This window comes from Dermacentor variabilis, chromosome 1 (assembly GCF_050947875.1).
Source record: "Dermacentor variabilis isolate Ectoservices chromosome 1, ASM5094787v1, whole genome shotgun sequence".
Taxonomy (NCBI): domain Eukaryota; kingdom Metazoa; phylum Arthropoda; class Arachnida; order Ixodida; family Ixodidae; genus Dermacentor; species Dermacentor variabilis.
Window position 1 is genome coordinate 58395992 of NC_134568.1, and position 18535 is coordinate 58414526.

At 46.4% G+C, this 18535-nt stretch overlaps 3 non-coding genes across 3 annotated transcripts; all 3 read right to left on the minus strand.

The window, feature by feature from the left end:
- Positions 1–1387: 1387 nt before the first annotated feature.
- TRNAP-AGG (transfer RNA proline (anticodon AGG)) lies at positions 1388–1459 on the minus strand. The gene has a single exon. It is a non-coding gene; the product is annotated as a tRNA-Pro (tRNA).
- Positions 1460–6494: 5035 nt separating this feature from the next.
- Positions 6495–6566, minus strand: TRNAP-UGG (transfer RNA proline (anticodon UGG)). The gene has a single exon. It is a non-coding gene; the product is annotated as a tRNA-Pro (tRNA).
- Positions 6567–7306: 740 nt separating this feature from the next.
- Positions 7307–7378, minus strand: TRNAP-UGG (transfer RNA proline (anticodon UGG)). The gene has a single exon. It is a non-coding gene; the product is annotated as a tRNA-Pro (tRNA).
- Positions 7379–18535: the final 11157 nt, after the last annotated feature.

Genomic DNA, 18535 nt, shown 5'->3' on the forward strand with positions numbered 1-18535 from the left:
GGGGCTACGACCAGCGCAAGCTCGCCGGCGACGCGGATCTGGTGGGGCAGGTCGTCGACTTTCAGTCCAGCCTTCAGCTGCAGCAGCACAGCTCGGGTCGTCGAGCCCTTGTCGGAAACGCCATCCACTCGCCAGCGCTCCCGGGTTACTTCCGTGACTTTGCCAAAGGAAGCCAGCGCTGTCCTTACGTTTTCATCATCCACACCATGAAGAAGCCAGCGGAGACGAAGCTTCACCTGCTATTCTTTAGGGTCGATGACCAGGCAGCGACGCCCCTTGACCTGAAGCTCCTTCAGTGCAGCCAGCTTTTGGGCCACCTCGGCTGTCTTCATCGTCACCGCCCATACGTGGTTGATTTGGTACGCTCCAAGGGCGACGACGTCAGAGAGCATACCAACAGATTGAAGCGCGTCCCGAAAATCCTCTACGCGAAACGGGCGAACACGAGTGTCGCCGTGCAAAAAAACTGTGTTTAACACGATGCGACCTGTAGGTAGCCGAGGCAAAATAATCTGGTAATCCTTATCTTCCGATGTCGAAAGCCTGTTGGCGCGGCTAACAGCCGCATAAGCCGCTCCACTGGAGCTCATGATCCCGCGATCCGTTCAGCTCGGGAGCCGGAAGCAGAATGTAGACCAACGAGCCGACGTATTTTCCCGCTTGCGGCACGTTTACACTATCGTAACATCTTGGCTCTCTGCAAAAATGAAGACATGGTCATCTTTAATCACTTCTGTGCTGAGAAGAGAATAGGAACGTACTGAAAAAAAGAATGGATAGTGTTTCTCCGGGTTTACTTAAACATTTCTTTATATGCCGGCTGACATCAAAAAGAGCAATAATAACGGGCTCGTTCGGGATTTGAACCCGGGACCTCTCGCACCCAGAGCGAGAATTATACCCCTAGACCAACGAGCCGACATATTTTCCCGCTTGCGGCACGTTTACACTATCGTAACATCTTGGCTCTGCAAAAACGAAGACATGGTCACCTTTGATCACTTCCGTGCTGAGAAGAGAACAGGAACGTACTGAAAAAAAGAATGGATAGTGTTTCTCCGGGTTCACTTAAACATTTATTTATATGCCGGCTGACATTAAAAAGGGCAATAATAACGGGCTCGTCTGGGATTTGAACCCGGGACCTCTCGCACCCAAAGCGAGAATCATACCCCTAGACCAACGAGCGGACATATTTTCCCGCTTGCGGCACGTTTACACTATCGTAACATCTTTGCTCTGCAAAAACGAAGACATGGTCATCTTTGATCCCTTCCGTGCTGAGAAGAGAATAGGAACGTACTGAAAAAAAGAACGGATAGTGTTCTCCGTGTTTATTTAAACATTTCTTTATATGCCGGCTGACATTAAAAAGAGCAATAATAACGGGCTCGTCCGGGATTTGAACCCAGGACCTCCCGCACCCTAAGCGAGAATCATACCCCTGGACCAACGAGCCTTTTTTTTCTTTATTGCCTGTTTTCTTTTACAGGTGGTGGAAACAGAGAAACATGAATGATAAAAGGAAACACTTGGATCAAGTCTTGATCCGGTGTGCTCACATTAAAATTTCTTCAAGTTACACAATTCGTCCAAGAGAGGTAGCCAGTCAGGAGGCTCTGGTTGCGCTTTATACAGTGCGCGTATATAATCCACGTTTACAATGAAATTTTCCCTGACAGGACGTGCGTGAAGGTTGGCATTGCGAACCGCCATTCTAGTCTGCCAGATGCTGTGAAGTGCTATCAGCATGAACATGTCGTACGGGACGCCGTTTTCATTGTCCACACTCAGAAAACGAATGCCATAACTCGTGATGCGTAGGTCCTTTTTCAATGTGCGCTGCAGAATGTCGCAATGGAATACGGCGTCCCAGCAGTAAAGAAGTACGTGTTCTACCGTTTCGGGCGTCTTACAAAGTAGACAGTTTCTCGTCCATGGAACGTAGAGTCCCTTATCAGCTAACCATTGCTTTACTGGGAGCGTCCCAGAATGAAGTTTAAAGAAGAAAGTTTTTGTTCCCGGTTTTACGTTCATCTTTTTAACCCTTCTTAGCACGTCCTGTCCGGGTCCGACAATGAATAAGGTTCTGTACCGCGGTGTTGGCAACAAACAGTCGACAAGGTCTTTGTGAAGTGTTTTCCGTTTTACAGAGGACAAATACTCTAGTGAAAAGCGCACTTTCAGAAATTGAAAAGAATGCACTACTTCACGCAAGAATCCAGTCACAGAATGGTAAATATTGTTATTCGATGACACAACAAATTCTGGAACGTGTGAACGCAGCCTTAATTTTATTACTGTTTGTAAAAAGCCATTTCTTTGGTCACTGAGAAAAATAAAACGAGACACAACTTGCCTAATAAATAAATGACACAAACCCAATCCACCGTTTCGGACCGGTAAGAATAAATTTGAGCGACTTGTTCGTTCCCAGGTTGAACTCCACACAAACACGGCGAAAATCCTGTGAAATTTCTGCACATTCACCCGCGACATACAAAGGACTTGGAACACATACCATATTTTGGCTATTAAAAACAGGTTGCATACATTCGCCCGAGCAAAAATAGAGAGCTCCCGCCCACCCCAGGCTTTTGTTTTTTGCCTGATTGTTTCTGCTTCATCCTTCCAGTACTTGTTGTTGTCACGATAAACCTCGAGAGGCACCCCTAGGTACTTCAGTGGGCGGGTTTCCCATCTTACATTTACGTATACATCAGGCTTCATATCCCAATTACCATACCAAAACGCAGTTGTTTTATCCCAGTTAATCATGCTACCTGTCATGGAACAAAATTGTTTGGCTGCATGAACAACTTCACGTATGCTATGCCTATCTTGACAGAGTACGGCCACATCGTCGGCATATGCAAGGATCTTTACTTCAGTACTCTGTAATCTAAATCCGTGCACGTTTGAATTTTGGATAATTGATAAGCAAAAGGGTTCTAGGTATATGGCAAAAAGTAAGGCTGAGGCCGGGCATCCTTGTCTGATAGAACTGAGTATGTCAATTTCTTCACTCAGCGTCCTATTGACTACCAGGCATGTTACACACTGCGAGTACGCCATCTTTAATCCATCAAGAAACACAGTTCCAACTTGCACATGTTCTAACACGTTGAACAACACTTCATGGGAGACACGGTCAAAAGCTTTTTGTAAGTCTAATTGCATCATTGCTATTCGGTCTCCAAAGTCATCGCAAATCTCTAAGATACTTCTTACTACATGTATATTTGTCGTAATGCTACGACCTTTTATGCCACATGTCTGGTGCGGTCCTACAATGTTTTGAACGACATTCTGCATTCTTTTGGCCAACACCTTCATGAAAATTTTGTAATCCGTATTTAAGAGGGTAATGGGGCGATATGACGTCCCAGACTGAAGTTTGATGTCATCGTCCGATTTGGGGATTAAAACAGTGTGCGCTTCAGTGAAAGACCGTGGTAGCTTCTTCTTTTTATACCCCTCTTCGATAACTTCGAACAGCGCGCTGGCAATCTCTTCTTTAAACGTTTTATAGAAATCTGCTCCGATTACATCTGGGCCAGGTGTCTTTCCAGTGCTTAAGTCATCGATAGCTTTTTTAATCTCCTGTATACCGATAGGGGCCTCCAAACTTTTTTTAGTTTCGTCGTCAAGCTTGGGCACTAAAGAAAAGAAATTTTCACTAAATCCACTCGCCCTCGGAATACGTTTTCCAAGCAAATCGCGATAGTGTTCAGCAAACGCGTTCATTATCTGACTTTTTTCTTTCGTCAGTCTGCCATTGTACATTATTTCCTTACCTTCTTTTCTTTGTGCATATTGCTTTTCGTCACTTAGTGCCCGCTTTGTCGGTGTTTAGCCCATCCAAAACTTTTCTGTTCTTGACCTAATAATAGCACCTCTGTACTTTTCTTTATCTAAAAGTTCCAGCTTGTTTTTGGTATTTTTTATTTCTTCAGTGAACGAGCCCGGTTTCACACTCTCTCCCTTTAATAGTGCTTGCAGTTGCGACTGCAATTTCTTCTCGTCTTGTTTCTTCTCAAAATTAAGGATAGTCGTACGTTCTATAGCACTCAATTTAACATCTTGTTTAAGAACTTCCCACCTCGTTTCCCAGTCGTCTTTTCCAACTTCATACAGCATCGTTAACGCTTCACTTACTTTTCTAGAAAAATTTTTATCTTTCATGATGCTATTATTTAATTTCCAGAGGAGCCAGTTGAACTTAGGCATTTTTTCCTTTGTCCCAAGCGTGAATTTTACCAAACAGCGGTCGCTAAAGGACACTGGTATAACAACGTATTCGTCACAACACATCACAAGGTCTAGTGGGATCTAGGCTCTATCCAAACGCGCGTGACTTTGTCCCTGAAAATGTGTGAACTCAACCCCGTCATTAGACATGCAGAGGGCCACATCTTCTAGTCCATTCTCTGCAATAAATTCCGTCAATAACAGTGCGCTTTGATCGCGCAAATTTACACGTTTAGAGCGGTCCTCAATCGCGCACACACAGTTGAAGTCACCAATTAATATCACATATTTACTACAATCAAGGAAACCGCCAATCTCTTCAAAGAATGCTTTCCTTTCATTGTCACGATTTGGGGCGTACAAGCAAATCACGCGCCATTCGAAATTCGTTAAGGACAAATCACAAACCACGAAGCGTCCGCTCTCTCTGCTTCTTATACTTGTCTAAGCTGCGCCCATCGATCTTTTTATAGAAATTGCACACCCTCCCGATAAACCATCAGCATGTGACACACAAACATTATACGTTGTGCTGAAAGGCGCAACCATTCTATCAGTTTCGTCCTCCCTGTGTACTTTTGTTTCTTGTACGGCGATCACGTCTAAATCATGTTCCGCAAATAGCCTACTTAATTGGTATTGGCGTCTTCTAGACGAAAGCCCGCGCACATTTAGAGTGACGAAACAAACTGCTCTCTGAAGTCTAACAGCCATCTTTATCTTTAAAAAGGATGCGCTCACCAAACAGTCTGTGCCCCGATATTGGGGTACACCCTCGGTGCGTTAGCCGTGCTGTCAAGTGGACAGCTTAGCCGCCCTCTTCTCCCCCTCCGTAACGTTTGGCTTTGGGGTGGGCCGCAGCCGGCGACTGGTGAACGCTTTCGTCGGCGGTTCACTGCTGTTGGCGTCCTTTGTCTCTGCACCGGCGTCGTCTCGTGGTCTCTTTCCCAGCGCACTGCTGTCTTCTGCTTCACGGCAATCCATGGCGTCCACTTCGGCACTCTTGTGGTGAACTCCCGCTGTCTCTTTATTTCCACTTGCGCTGTTGGCACCACCCTCGATGAATTCCGAGCGGTGTATCTTGGCTTTTGCGTCTGCTGTAATTTCTACCTGTACAGTGGCTGTCAAATTTTTCGCGGTAGTATTTTCCGATTGCTTACTTTGGTGCTGGTGCCTTGTACTCCTGATGTTGTTGCAGAATGCAGACATTCTTCTGCTTCCGCTTCGTCCATGGTGAACTCGGATTTTTCCGTGCTCAATGTGGCCATGGCAGCTGCCGCATACGTCCTCGAGCAGTTTTCTACGGCGTGTCCAAAGCGTTTGCAGACGTTGCACCGCGGCACGCGGCAGTCCTTTCTTATGTGACCAATCTGTTGGCAGCGCAAGCACCTTGGCGCTCTTCCGGGTGCTACGACAAGGGCTAGCTCACCTCCGACGCGCAGCTGATGTGGTATATCATCACGTAACGTCAGCCTTCAGTCGCACCACAACTGTGCGTGTCATGGAGTTCTGTTGGCTGTAGCCGTCAAGGCGCCATTTATCCAGTCCTATTTCCAAGACGGTTCCGTAGGGGTTCAGGGCGTTTCGCACGTCTTCTTCGCGTACATGGTAGAGCAGCCAGTGAAGCTTCAGACGGACGTCGCGGTGACTTGGATCAATTACGATACATCTCCGACCCTTGACCGTCAATTCCGGTTCGGCCAAAAATTCTTGGCACCTTCAGCAGTCTTGCAGGTAACCGCCCACACATGATTCATTTGATATGCGCCGAGCGCAAGAACCTCGGTGGGCGGAACACGTTGAAACAGTGGCTCACGAAAAGCTTCTGCGCGATATGGTCTACCTTTTACATCAGCATGTAGAAAAACGGTATTTTGAACAACGTACCCAGTTGGCAGTGGGGGCAAAATGATTGCATAGTCCTGCGACATTTCATTCCTGGTACCGCGGCTATGGTGGGCCGCTACATCCGCTCCGACGGAGCTCATATCAGCCGCGTCCGTACACTACGGTGGCCGGAAGCCAACTCTTAGACCAACGAGCCGACATATTTTCCCGCTTGCGGCACGTTTACACTATCGTAACATCTTGGCTCTGCAAAAACGAAGACATATGGTGATCTTTGATCACTTCCGTGCTGAGAAGAGAATAGGAACGTACTGAAGAAAAAATGGATACTGTTCTCCGTGTTTATTTAAACATTTCTTTATATGCCGGCTGACATTAAAAATAGCAACAATATCGGGCTCGTCCGGGATTTGAACCCGGGACCTCTCGCACCCAAAGCGAGAATCATACCCCTAGACCAACGAGCCGACATATTTACCCGCTTGCGGCACGTTTACACTATCGTAACATCTTGGCTCTCTACAAAAACGAAGACATTGTCATCTTTGATCACTTCTGTGCTGAGAAGAGAATAGGAACGTACTGAAAAAAAGAATGGATAGTGTTCTCCGGGTTTATTTAAACATTTCTTTATATGCCGGCTGCCATTAAAAAGAGCAATAATAACGCGCTCGTCCGGGATTTGAACCAGGGACCTCTCGCACCCAAAGCGAGAATCATGCCCCTAGACCAACGAGCCGACAAATTTTCCCGCTTGCGGCACGTTTACACTATCGTAACATCTTGGCTCTCTGCAAAAACGAAGACACTGTCATCTTAGATCACTTCTGTGCTGAGAAGAGAATAGGAACGTACTGAAAAAAAATGGACACTGTTCTCCGTGTTTATTTAAACATTTCTTTATATGCCGGCTGACATTAAAAAGAGCAATAACCACGGGATCGTCTGTGATTTGAACCAGGGACCTCTCGCACCCAAAGCGAGAATCATACCCCTAGAGCAACGAGCCGACATATTTTCCCGCTTGCGCTACGTTTACACTATCGTAACATCTTGGCTCTGCAAAAACGAAGACATGGTCATCTTTGATCACTTCCGTGCTGAGAAGAGAATAGGAACGTACTGAAAAAAAGAATGGATAGTGCTCTCCGGGTTTATTTAAACATTTCTTTATATGCCGGCTGACATTAAAAATAAGAACAATAACGGGCTCGTCCGGGATTTGAACCCGGGACCTCTCGCACCCAAAGCGAGAATCATACCCCTAGACCAACGAGCCGACGTATTTACCCGCTTGCGGCACGTTTACACTATCGTAACATCTTGGCTCTCTGCAAAAACGAAGACATTGTCATCTTAGATCACTTCTGTGCTGAGAAGAGAATAGGAACGTACTGAAAAAAAGAATGGATAGTGTTCTCCGGGTTTATTTAAACATTTCTTTATATGCCGGCTGACATTAAAAATAGCAATAATAACGGGCTCGTCGGGGATTTGAACCCGGGACCTCTCGCACCCAAAGCGAGAACCATACCCCTAGCCCAACGAGTTTGTTTTCTTTATTTCCGGATTTCGTCAATTATACGTCACACAAGAATTCGAAAACTCTGAATTCAACATAACTGGACACGTGTGGATACATACTAAAAACGGGACTTTCAGCTCGTCCCATGTAGCTTGGTTAGTAAGGTTTAAGCTCCAATAACTTTTCGATTATGGGCAACCATACAGGTAGCTCGTTAACAGCCTTTAACACATCTCTAACATATGAAATATTTTCAGCAAAATATATCTTGGCTGGCTTGGGATCCACATGCTCGTGTCTGAAATCCATTCTTGTTTTCCAGACACTGTGCATTGTAACCAACATCATAACATCATATGGCACGTCCCCTGTTTGCGCAAATGGCAAAAACCGAATTCCGAATGGCGTTAGCGGAAAATCTTTTTGAAGTGTCCTCTGTAGGACGTCCCACAAGAAAATTGAATCAGAGCAATCTAAGAAAATATGTTCAATTGTTTCTGTCTTGTTACATATACAATTTACACCCCAAGGCAGATAGATACCTCTTTCTTTTAACCATGCTTTAACAGGGAGCGTGCCACTCTGCAGTAAGAAGAAAAATGTTTTAGTTGACGCTCTAATAGGCATTTTTTAAACACGTTTCAGTACATGCCGTTCGGGTCCTAATGCACACTTTGCACGATATAAAGGTACAGGGCATAGCACATCAACTAAATCCTTATACAATTGTTTTTTGCTTACTGATGACAAATAATCCCTAGAAAAATGCACTTCAAGAAAACGAGCAGCATAAACAACTTCTTTCAAAAATCTTTTTGCCGCTAAATGCGGTGCACAAAAAGAGGATACAATGTACTGTGGTAGTGCTTCACGCAGGCGCACTTGCATGACCGTACGTAGAAAGCCATCACTTTGATCACGCAAGAAAAAAATATCGCGAAACAAGTTGCTTAAGGAACAAGTGCGAAAGGCCAAGCCCGCCTTTCTTGACAGAATGAAAGAGATTTATTCTGCCGGTCCTCTCCCAAGTCGATCTCCAGAGAAAGATAGCAAAAATTCTATGGATCTTTTGCACACACGTTCGCGACATGCATAGCACCTGTAGCATATAATAAATTTTCGCCATGAGAAACACCTTGCAAACTGTTGCGCGCGCAAATATCGACAGGTCGCATCCGCCCCACTTTGTTGTCTGTGTCCTAACGTGTTCCACTTGATCAGTCCACCGTTCAGTATTTTCCTGATGACATCCTAAAGGTACGCCGAGATACTTGGACGGAGAAGTGGTAAATTTGATCCCCTCAAGCTGTTCTGGCCTAGAATCCCACTCCCCATGCCAAAACCCTAGACACATTTTCCAACTAATGGCACTTCCAGTGAGTCTACAGAAAGCTCTTGCGTCACTGAGTGCCTCTTGCATGCTCTCTTTATTTTCACAAAAAATCGCGATGTCGTCTGCATACGCCAGAACTTTTATTTCATGCGATAAAAAACTGATAACCCGTTATTTTTTCATTGCTCAACACTCTTAAACAAAAGGGTTCTAAGTAAATAGCAAACAACAAGGCTGATGCGGGACATCCTTGACGGACACTAGAACGCACGGCTATATCTTCGCTGAGTTTCCTGTTAATTACGATATTAGCCTGGCAATGATTGTATGCCATTTTCACACCATCTCTTATTACCGCTCCTACATTTACGTAATCCAGCAATGCAAGAAGTATGTTATGACACACCCTGTCCAATGCTTTTTCCAAATATAACTGAATCATGGCTATACGGCCACATGACGCATCACAGCACTCTAATATTGTTCTTGCCGTATGAATATTGCTAAAGATACTTCTTCCTCTTATTCCACATGTTTGGTGTGCACCAACAGTATCGGTAATTACCGTTTGAAGTCTTCTTGCAATAACCTTCATATACACTTTGTAATCAACATTTGTTAGACTTATTGGCCTATAATTTTCTACCGACTGCAATCTTTCAGGGTCTTCAGTTTTCGGTATAATATGGCTTTTCCTAAAAGACATAGGCATTTGTTTGGCGTCATATGCCTCCGTTATGGTACGGTGAAGCATTTCTGAAATTTCTGTTTTGAAAAACTTATAAAAGGCAGTCCCGATGCCATCTGGTCCAGGTGTCTTGCCGTTACTGGGGTCATCAATCGCTTTCTGAATTTCTTCTATTGCTATTGGCCTTTCAAGACCAATTTTAACGTCCTCATCCAGTTTGGGCATAAGTGACAGAAAATATTTTACAAAAAGATCTTGCACTTCTGCTTCACTGCCCAACAAGCTCCGATACCGTTCAAGGAAAGCCAGTTCTATAATCTTCTGGTCTGACGAAACCGTGCCACGATATCGTATTTCTTTTATCTCCTTTTTGGTAGCATACCTCTTTTCTTCAGCTAGCGCGCGTTTGGTGGGTGTTTCTCCCACCAAAAACCGTTCCGCACGTGCCCTTACCACGGCGCCTGTATATCTTTCCTCGGCAATGGATTCCATCTGTCTTTTCACTTCTTTAATTTCTTTTCTGAACAATCCGGGTATCGTGCTATCGGCATTTAAAAGATAGTCCAGGGTGGCTTGTAGCTCGTTTTCTTTTTGCTTTTCTTTATATCGTAGGATACTTGACCTCTCAATTGCACACATTTTTACTTCGGTTTTAAAATTCTCCCAAACCGCGGTAAAGCTTGTGGTATCATTAATCAGAGCTTCTTTGCACTTTTGGCTCACCAGTTTAACAAACGCTTCGTCTTTCAAAACGTTTTCATTTAACTTCCAAAGGTCCCAATTAAACGCACTTGTTTTTCTTTTATTACCTACTTGGAACATTACAACACTATGGTCACTAAAGCTAACGTGCTTCACTATGTAGTTACTACAAAAAGCCAAGATACTTTGCGATACTTTGTGAATCTACACGCGATCTAACCTTGCGTGGCTTTGAAGCTGAAAGTGTGTGAACTACGCATGATTTCCGCGAAGAACATCACCAACGTGCACAAGGTCACAGTCCTCTGTTAAAGTTCGAAGCTGTAGCGCACTTTTGTCACGAACTGGATTATTACTAACCGTGTCTTCAGGCATGCAAACGCAATTGAAGTCACCAAGTAACGCGACAATTCTGTCACACTTTAAAGAATTAGCTACGTAATCAAAAAAGCATTTTCTGTCAGAACATGTATTAGGTGCGTATACACAAATAATTCGCCATTTTTTTTCATGAAAACAAAAATCACAAAGTGCTAATCTGCCATCATGAGAAGTTGTGACACTTTCTTCAATAATACCAATAGACCGTTTTAAAAAGATGACACATCCTCCCGGCTTTCCAGTGGTATGGCATACACAGACATTAAAATTTGCTTTATAATTATCAACCATGCGGTCCCAGCCTGCTCCTCGCTCTCAATTTTTTATTCTTGTAACGCTAAGATGTCGATATCATTTTCAATTAACAGACGCTTTAACTGTACTTGTCGCTTTCTTGCCGTTAACCCTCTTACATTCAGAGTACCTATCCGAAGCGCTGACGGTAATTTAAAAGAGATTGAATGTGAGGGGTCAAGCCGACCGCAGTGCGATAGATTCATGATTCTGGGACTCAGACTCACAGTCTCACGCCGCTCTGTAAGAAGTGGCCTCGCTGTGTGAAACGAGGCCGAAGCGTGTTCTTTGGCGGCACACATTGCCGACGAACAGCGCTGCTCGGCCGACCCAGTTCAACCGTCGAGTGCTATTCCGGTCAGCAACCCCGCTAACGCGGGGTCACTGTCGGTGTGGTCCTTTTGTCTGGCGGCACGTTGGGTTTTACTTTAAGCGAACTTCTTCTGATGACTGGTGTCTTCAGGACTGGCTCACCAGTGCAGTCCTCGCCTCGCTTGCCGATGTCTTCATTCCGTTCACGCGACTTCTTTGAGACAGCTGAAGTGCCGCTTTTGCCTCCGTCTTTGTCGGCGTCTTCCTTGTTAAGTTCGAACTCATGGGTTTCCATGACGGTCGCAGGAACGCTTGTGTTGTCCGAGACTTTATCATCTTCTGCCGTTTCTTGTAGCTCGTTGGCTTTGCTATCCTGGCTGTCGTCCTTTCCTTCAGCGTTTTCAAAGGAGGGTTGCGTTAATGGCTTACCGCCAGAGCTTGATGCAACATTACCTCCGCTGGTTGTTTCCTCCGCATCGACCTGGTCCATGAGGTGTTCGTTCACAGTGTCATTTCTACCGGACCCTGTTACGTTTGCGTAGCTACGCACACACTGGGTATCGTCGTGGCCATAGCGACGGCAGAGCCGGCAGCGTGGAACTCGGCACTCGCGCCGTATGTGACCCGTGCCGTGGCACCGGAGGCAGAGCGGCGGTCTCCCTGGTACATGCACTAGTGCATGGTCTTCGCCGACGCGGAGCTGTTGCGGCAGGTCTTCCACGGTGTAGCCAGCCTTCAGGCGCAGGGACACTAGACGCGTGTGGGAACCCTTGTCATTACAGCCTGCCACACGCCACTTCTCCCTCGATATATCGCTAATAGTGCCGTAAGGCGCCAGGGCAGTTCTGACGTCTTCGTCCGGTGTGGTGTGCAGAAGCCAATACAGCTTCATCCTGATGTCTTGGTTGCAGGGGTCTATGACAGCACACCGCTGCTCCTTAAAACTGAAGGCTGGGGCTGTCAAAATCTTCTGTTTGGCTTTTCCGTCTTTGAATGTTATCGCCCAGACGTGATTCATTTGATACGGCCCTAGGGCCACAACTTCCGGCATGAGCTGCAGACGGTCTAAAGCATCTCGGAAATGTTCGACACGGTATGGTCTTGTCTTTACATCAGCGTGCAAAAAAACAGTAGCCGTAACGGTCGTACCTGAAGGCAACTGTGGTAAAATGATCTGGTATTCCTGCGATGTCGTATCGTTCAACCTGATGCCGCGACCCAGCTGGGCCGCTGAAACCGCCCCTGAGGAGCAAGACATTCTGCGTCCGCACCGTACGGTAGCCGGAAGTAGAATCCCCTAGACCAACGAGCCGACGTATTTTCCCGCTTGCGGCACGTTTACACTATCGTAACATCTTGGCTCTCTGCAAAAACGAAGACATGGTCATCTTTGATCACTTCCGTGCTGAGAAGAGAATAGGAACGTACTGAAAAAAAGAATGGATAGCGTTCTCCGGATTTATTTAAACATTTCTTTATATGCCGGCTGACATTAAAAAGAGCAACAATAACGGGCTCGTCCGGGATTTGAACCCGGGACCTCTCGCACCCTAAGCAAGAATCATACCGTTAGACCAAGGAGCTTTCTTCTTTTAATTGCCGGTCATTGGCCCGGATAAAAAATACACATTCACAAATAATCAAAAGGCACACTCACAATATGTTAAATACGACCGCAGAACTTGTGCGGCTGCGCTTGTGCTAAAATTCCCTTATCGCCAATAATAATTCCACACGTGGCAACCACTCTGGGATGCACTCCAGCAACTTTTGCTCCTCTACAAAGTTCCGTATGCTTTCTTTAAAATACTGGCGAGCCGCTCTTGCATCGAGATCGGTGTGCCTTACCGCCATTCTGCATTTCCAAATGCTATGCAGGGCCATAAGCATGATCATATCGAATGGGGTACCATCATAACTTTCTATTGGCAAGTAGCGAATCCCATACGCATCTAGGGGGAAATATTGTTTGATTGTGCGCTGGAGCACATCCCAGAGGAAAACAGCATCCCAACAATGCAGAAAAACATGTTCAATTCTCCTCCTGCCTGCAAATTGTACAATGAGTGTCCCAAGGAACAAAGAAACCTCTTTCAGCCAGCCACGGTTTGACAGTCAGCGTTCAGGAGTGCAATTTAAAAAAGAACGTCTTAGCGCCTGACCGTACTAGCATCGCATTAACGCGCTTCAGAACATTGTGCCCATGGCTAGCTCTGTAGAGAGACCGATATAGAGGCATGGGAAGAACAACATCACACAGGTCCTTGTACAGTTTTTTCCGGTTGACTTCACTCAAATATTGAAGTGAAAAACGCGCTGAGAAAAACCTGCATGAAACAACAACTTCACGTAGAAAACCATAAACACCCTCTGGCAAACTGCCCGCTGAGGCAACCATATCGGGCAAGTGTTTGCCCAGGCGAAGTTGGCAGACAGTGTATAAAAACGGGTTTTTTCCGTCCCTGAAGAAAAGAAGCGATTGACTACCTGTCTCAAAAACAAATGTGACAATCCAAGTCCTCCATTTCGAACTCGAAGAAACAAATTGGTGCGACTTGATCTCTCCCAAGACGATGCCCACACGAACACTGCGAACACCCGGTGAATTTTTTGGATGTTTACCCTTGCGCAATGCAAGACTTGGAGGATGTACCAAAGTTTGCTCACTAAAAATATGTTGCAAATTGTGGCTCTGGAAAACATAGACCAATTCCAGCCATTCCATTTGTTTACTTTGTCCTGCAGCTTATCCACTTCACTCCTCCAGTACGACTCACTGTCTTTGTAGCACTGAAGGGGAACACCCAAGTATTTCACCGGAGTCGTAAGGAAACTCATGTTGGCAAAAGTGTCTGGGGCCCCCCGCCAATCCCCGTGCCAGAATCCCAGGCACTTACCCCAGTTTACCGCGCTTCCGCTTACAGCACAATAACTTTTAACACATTTGACAGCCTGCGTTAATCTGTCCGAATCAGTGCAAAACACAGCAATATCGTCTGCATAAGCCGACAGGCGGACTTCAACCTCGTGCAGTTTCAACCCGCGGACACAGTCATTCTCCAGGGCACTCAAACAAAAAGACTCAATATACAAGCAGAACAACAGCGGCGGGAGAGGGCAGCCCTGACGCACCGAACGCTTAACTTGGATTCGCGCTCCCACCACCTTGTTGACAATAAGCCGCGTCGAGCAGTCCCGGTACGCCATGGCAACCCCCTCTCTAATTATTCTACCCAAATTCACATAATCTAGAATGCACAAAAGAATGTCATGAGGCACCCGGTCGAACGCTTTCTCGAGATCAATTTTAAGCATTGCCACTCGTGCACCCATTGCATCGCAACATTCGAGGATACTGCGTGCTACGTGTATATTTGAGAAGATAGTTCCGCCTTTAATGCCACACGTTTGATGCGGCCCCACAAGCTTCGCAATGACACTCTGCAACCTCTTTGCTAAGATTTTCATCATTATCTTATAGTCTCCGTTAGTGAGACAAATTGGGCGGTAAGAAGTTACTCTTCGCAATGCAACGGGATCTTCTGACTTGGGTATAATAATAGTGTGGGAAGATGAGAAGGACGGGGATAATACTTTGAGCTGGAATGCTTCATTGTATACATCCGCTAAGGCTGGTGAGATCGCACCTTTGAAATATTTATAAAAGGCTGAGGTTAGACCATCAGGGCCAAGGAACTTCCCCGGATGCATACTTTCAATAGCACTTTTCACTTCCTCTTCCCAGATTGGTTCCTCCAATATTTCTTTCGTACTTTCATCTAGCCTTGGCATCAACGACAAAAAGTCCTTTTTAAAACAATCAAGGTCGACTGCGCAGTCGGTGAATAAACCACTGTAGTGCTCGAAAAAAGCACGCTCGATATCTTCTGCTGCGTCGCCGACTTTTCCGCAATATTCGATTTCCGCTATCTGATTGCAGCGCGCATGCCACTTTTCTGAGCCTAACGCTCTTTTCGATGGTACTTCTCCCATTATCAGCCTTTCAGCCCTTGCCCGCACCAAAGCACCGCGGTATCTTTCGATATCGAACTGCTCTATTTTATGTTTCATTGCGCGAATATCGTCCATGAACATGCTGGGCATCCTACATTCCTCACTGATCAATTTTTCTAAATTCCTGCGCATCTGTTTTTCTTCTGCTCCTTTTTCTCTGCATATAGCGCTCGCACGCTCTAAAGCCTTGATTTTAACCACCTGCTTGAAGTTCTCCCATTTTTCCCCAGATGTTGTGTTACCAATAGCATTCATTTCTTCAACTTGCTTCATTACGACCGCTGTAAAAATTTCGTCGCTTAGTAATTTCGAATTCAATTTCCATAGTTGCCACTCGAAGCCCTTTTTCTTTTCTTTCGTGCTTGCTACTAAAAAGCTGACCAAACAGTGATCACTGAATGAAAGTGCTCTCACATGGTACTCCTTACAAAGGGGTATCAAATCAAGGCTCACATACACTCTGTCAAGACGGGCGTGGCTGGCTGCCTGAAAGTGGGTGTACTGCGTAGTCCTCCCACCACCAAGACGTTCAACCACGTCTTCCAAACCATCGTCCCTCATCATATCGCTTAGCGCAATGGTGCTTGCATCCTTGTACGGTCGAGCGCTAGTTTTATCACGGGCTGAAAGGACGCAGTTAAAATCACCGGCAATAATAAGGAGCCTATTACACTGGGTATACTGCTTTAGCTGATCGAAAAATCTGCGTCTTTCCTCAGCGACAGTCGGCGCGTACAAACAAATAACACGCCATTCCAATGACGATAATAAAAAATCGCAGACAATAAGCCGACCTGACGGGCATGACGTCACAGCTTCTATTTTTTCTCCAAGACTATGTCGGATGAACAAAGCGCACCCGGAAGAAGTTCCCACAGCATGGCTCACTATAGCACAGTATCGAGCTAAGAATTCACGCACCATGCCCCCGGTTTCGTCGTCGCCCTCGACTTTCGTCTCCTGCATTGCTAGAATGTCCAGGTCATGTTCGCTAACTAGTCGGTACAGTTGACTGTGCTTCCTCCTTGAGTTAAGCCCACGTACGTTTAAAGTGGCCACACGAAATGACCTATCCATAGACATCATTGCGAGGCGGTGAAAATCCGGGGGCATGACGCTCACCTCACTACTGCGCTTTTTTCCTGGGTGCCTTGTCACGGTGCAGTCCTCAGGGCGGCAAAGGCGGCGTTTCCGCCGTCTTGCGCTCCGTCGAAGTGTTCGGCCGTAGCCGAAGGGGAAGACGCCGCACGGCAGTCGTTTTCGCAGGCGGCTCGTCCGTTGCGAGGGCGCTGGGCCCCTTCTCCTTTTCGCCTGCTTCGTGGGGCCGCTTTGCGGTCGCACTGGCACTGTCGCTATCGATGCCCGTCATCGGCACTTCCTCTGGAGTAGTCTCTACAGCTCCGCCGGAAAAAGTGTGGCCGGTACTACTTGAAGCAGCCTTCTTGCTCCGGTCTTCCACGGCTTCATGTAGAAGCCCGGCTTCGGGCTTACCTGGTGCTTCAAGGAGGGCGTCCTGTGGAGTGTTCGGGGTACCATTTTGGGTAGTCGGGTTTCGGCCCACTCCTGCTGTTTCCTCGGAGTCTGCCTCATCCATCAGGTGGTCCAATGCGTCGTTTGCCTCGACTGGTTCGGTCACGCTGGCGTACGTCTTTGGGCAATCCGCGTCCTCATGGCCGAAGCGGCGACAATGGCTGCAGCGGGGCACTTTGCAGTCGCGATGTATGTGCCCGGTGCTCTTACAGCGCAGACAGAGCGGAGAGCGGCCTGGAACAACGACGAGAGTCAGCTCTCCGGCTATCTTGAGCTGGTGTGGAATGTCGTCGACTTTGACGTCGCCATGCAATTGCAGTCCAACTGGGCGAGTCGTTGAGCCCTTTTCAGTGACGCCTTGCACCCGCCACTTCTCCCGCGTCACCTCCAACACTTTCCCGTAGGGTGTCAGGGCCACACGAATGTCTTCGTCAGTCACGCCGTGCAGCAACCAGTGTAGCTTTAAGGGGGGATGCGGGGCTAAAATACCGATTTCGGTGGAAAAAATGTGTTTTTTTATTCTGAGTTGTTCTGAATTGCTTGTTTAATAAAGAATCTTCTCACCAAGTTTGATAGTTATCTGAGCAGTAGAAAGGAAGAAAATGTATTTTTTTCACAAGTTGGTGGCGGGCATTTCCCGTCGAACGCGACTCTGAATGCTATTTTTCCAGACGCGGCCGCATAGTGGGCAAGAAACGAAACGCAAAGTGAATGCCCACGTTAGGACGTTTGTTTTTCGCGCTTGTAAGAGAAATTGAGAAACTAGAGAAAACGACGAAAGGTCTAGGAGGCAAGGGGAAGCTGACACAAAGTGTTGTAAAAAAAACTCACCGCTTACTATACATCTGCCCTGAAAGACAATGCTCCAGATGTAAAAAAAAATGCAACGAGAAGTATTTGTGACGCCTTTTCACTCCAGCTCAACAGATGAAGTCCCACGACATGACGCTTGCCCAGTTGGTGAAGACTCTTGGTGTCACTACAATTGGCACAGAGCCCTAGTTGCAGCGGACAGGCCATCAGTGCCAAGATCCCATCGTCCAGCTTTCAGCAGAGATGTTGCCAAAGAGCTGGTGCCTCTCTACAACAGGCTTAGGAAGCCAGAGCTTCTTGCGCGATGTTCAAGGATGCAGACACAGAATGCAAACGAGTCCTTGAATGCTCTTCTATGGAAAAGGTGCCCGAAGACAGAATTTGTATCACTGAGAACAGTGGAGACCGCAGCAGCCCTGGCTGTGCTAGAATTCAATGAAGGAGCACGTGGCATCAATAGAGTTCTCGACAAGCTCGAACTTGAACATGGAGTCCAGACGAATAAGCACGTTCAGGAAGCAACGAAGCAAGCCATTTAACGTGCGCAGGCAGGAGCGATGGATAGCTCTAAAGTTGAAAAAAAAAATAGCCGATGCCTTGAAACGATCGCCGCAGAGCCGCGTTGTGTTGAAGAGGAGGGCTCGACATATGCAGCAGGGCACTTTGATTAATATTTTTCTGATCATAAGAATAAATGCCATGGTCTGAAATCTTTGAATTGATTTTTCTCAGTTTGCACTTTTTGCAAAAGAAAGAGCTTTAGGAAAAGTATCACTTCCAAACTGCTTTACCAAATGCTTCCTCCAACCTGTTTTCTAGACGGAAATTTTGTGAGGAACAAGAT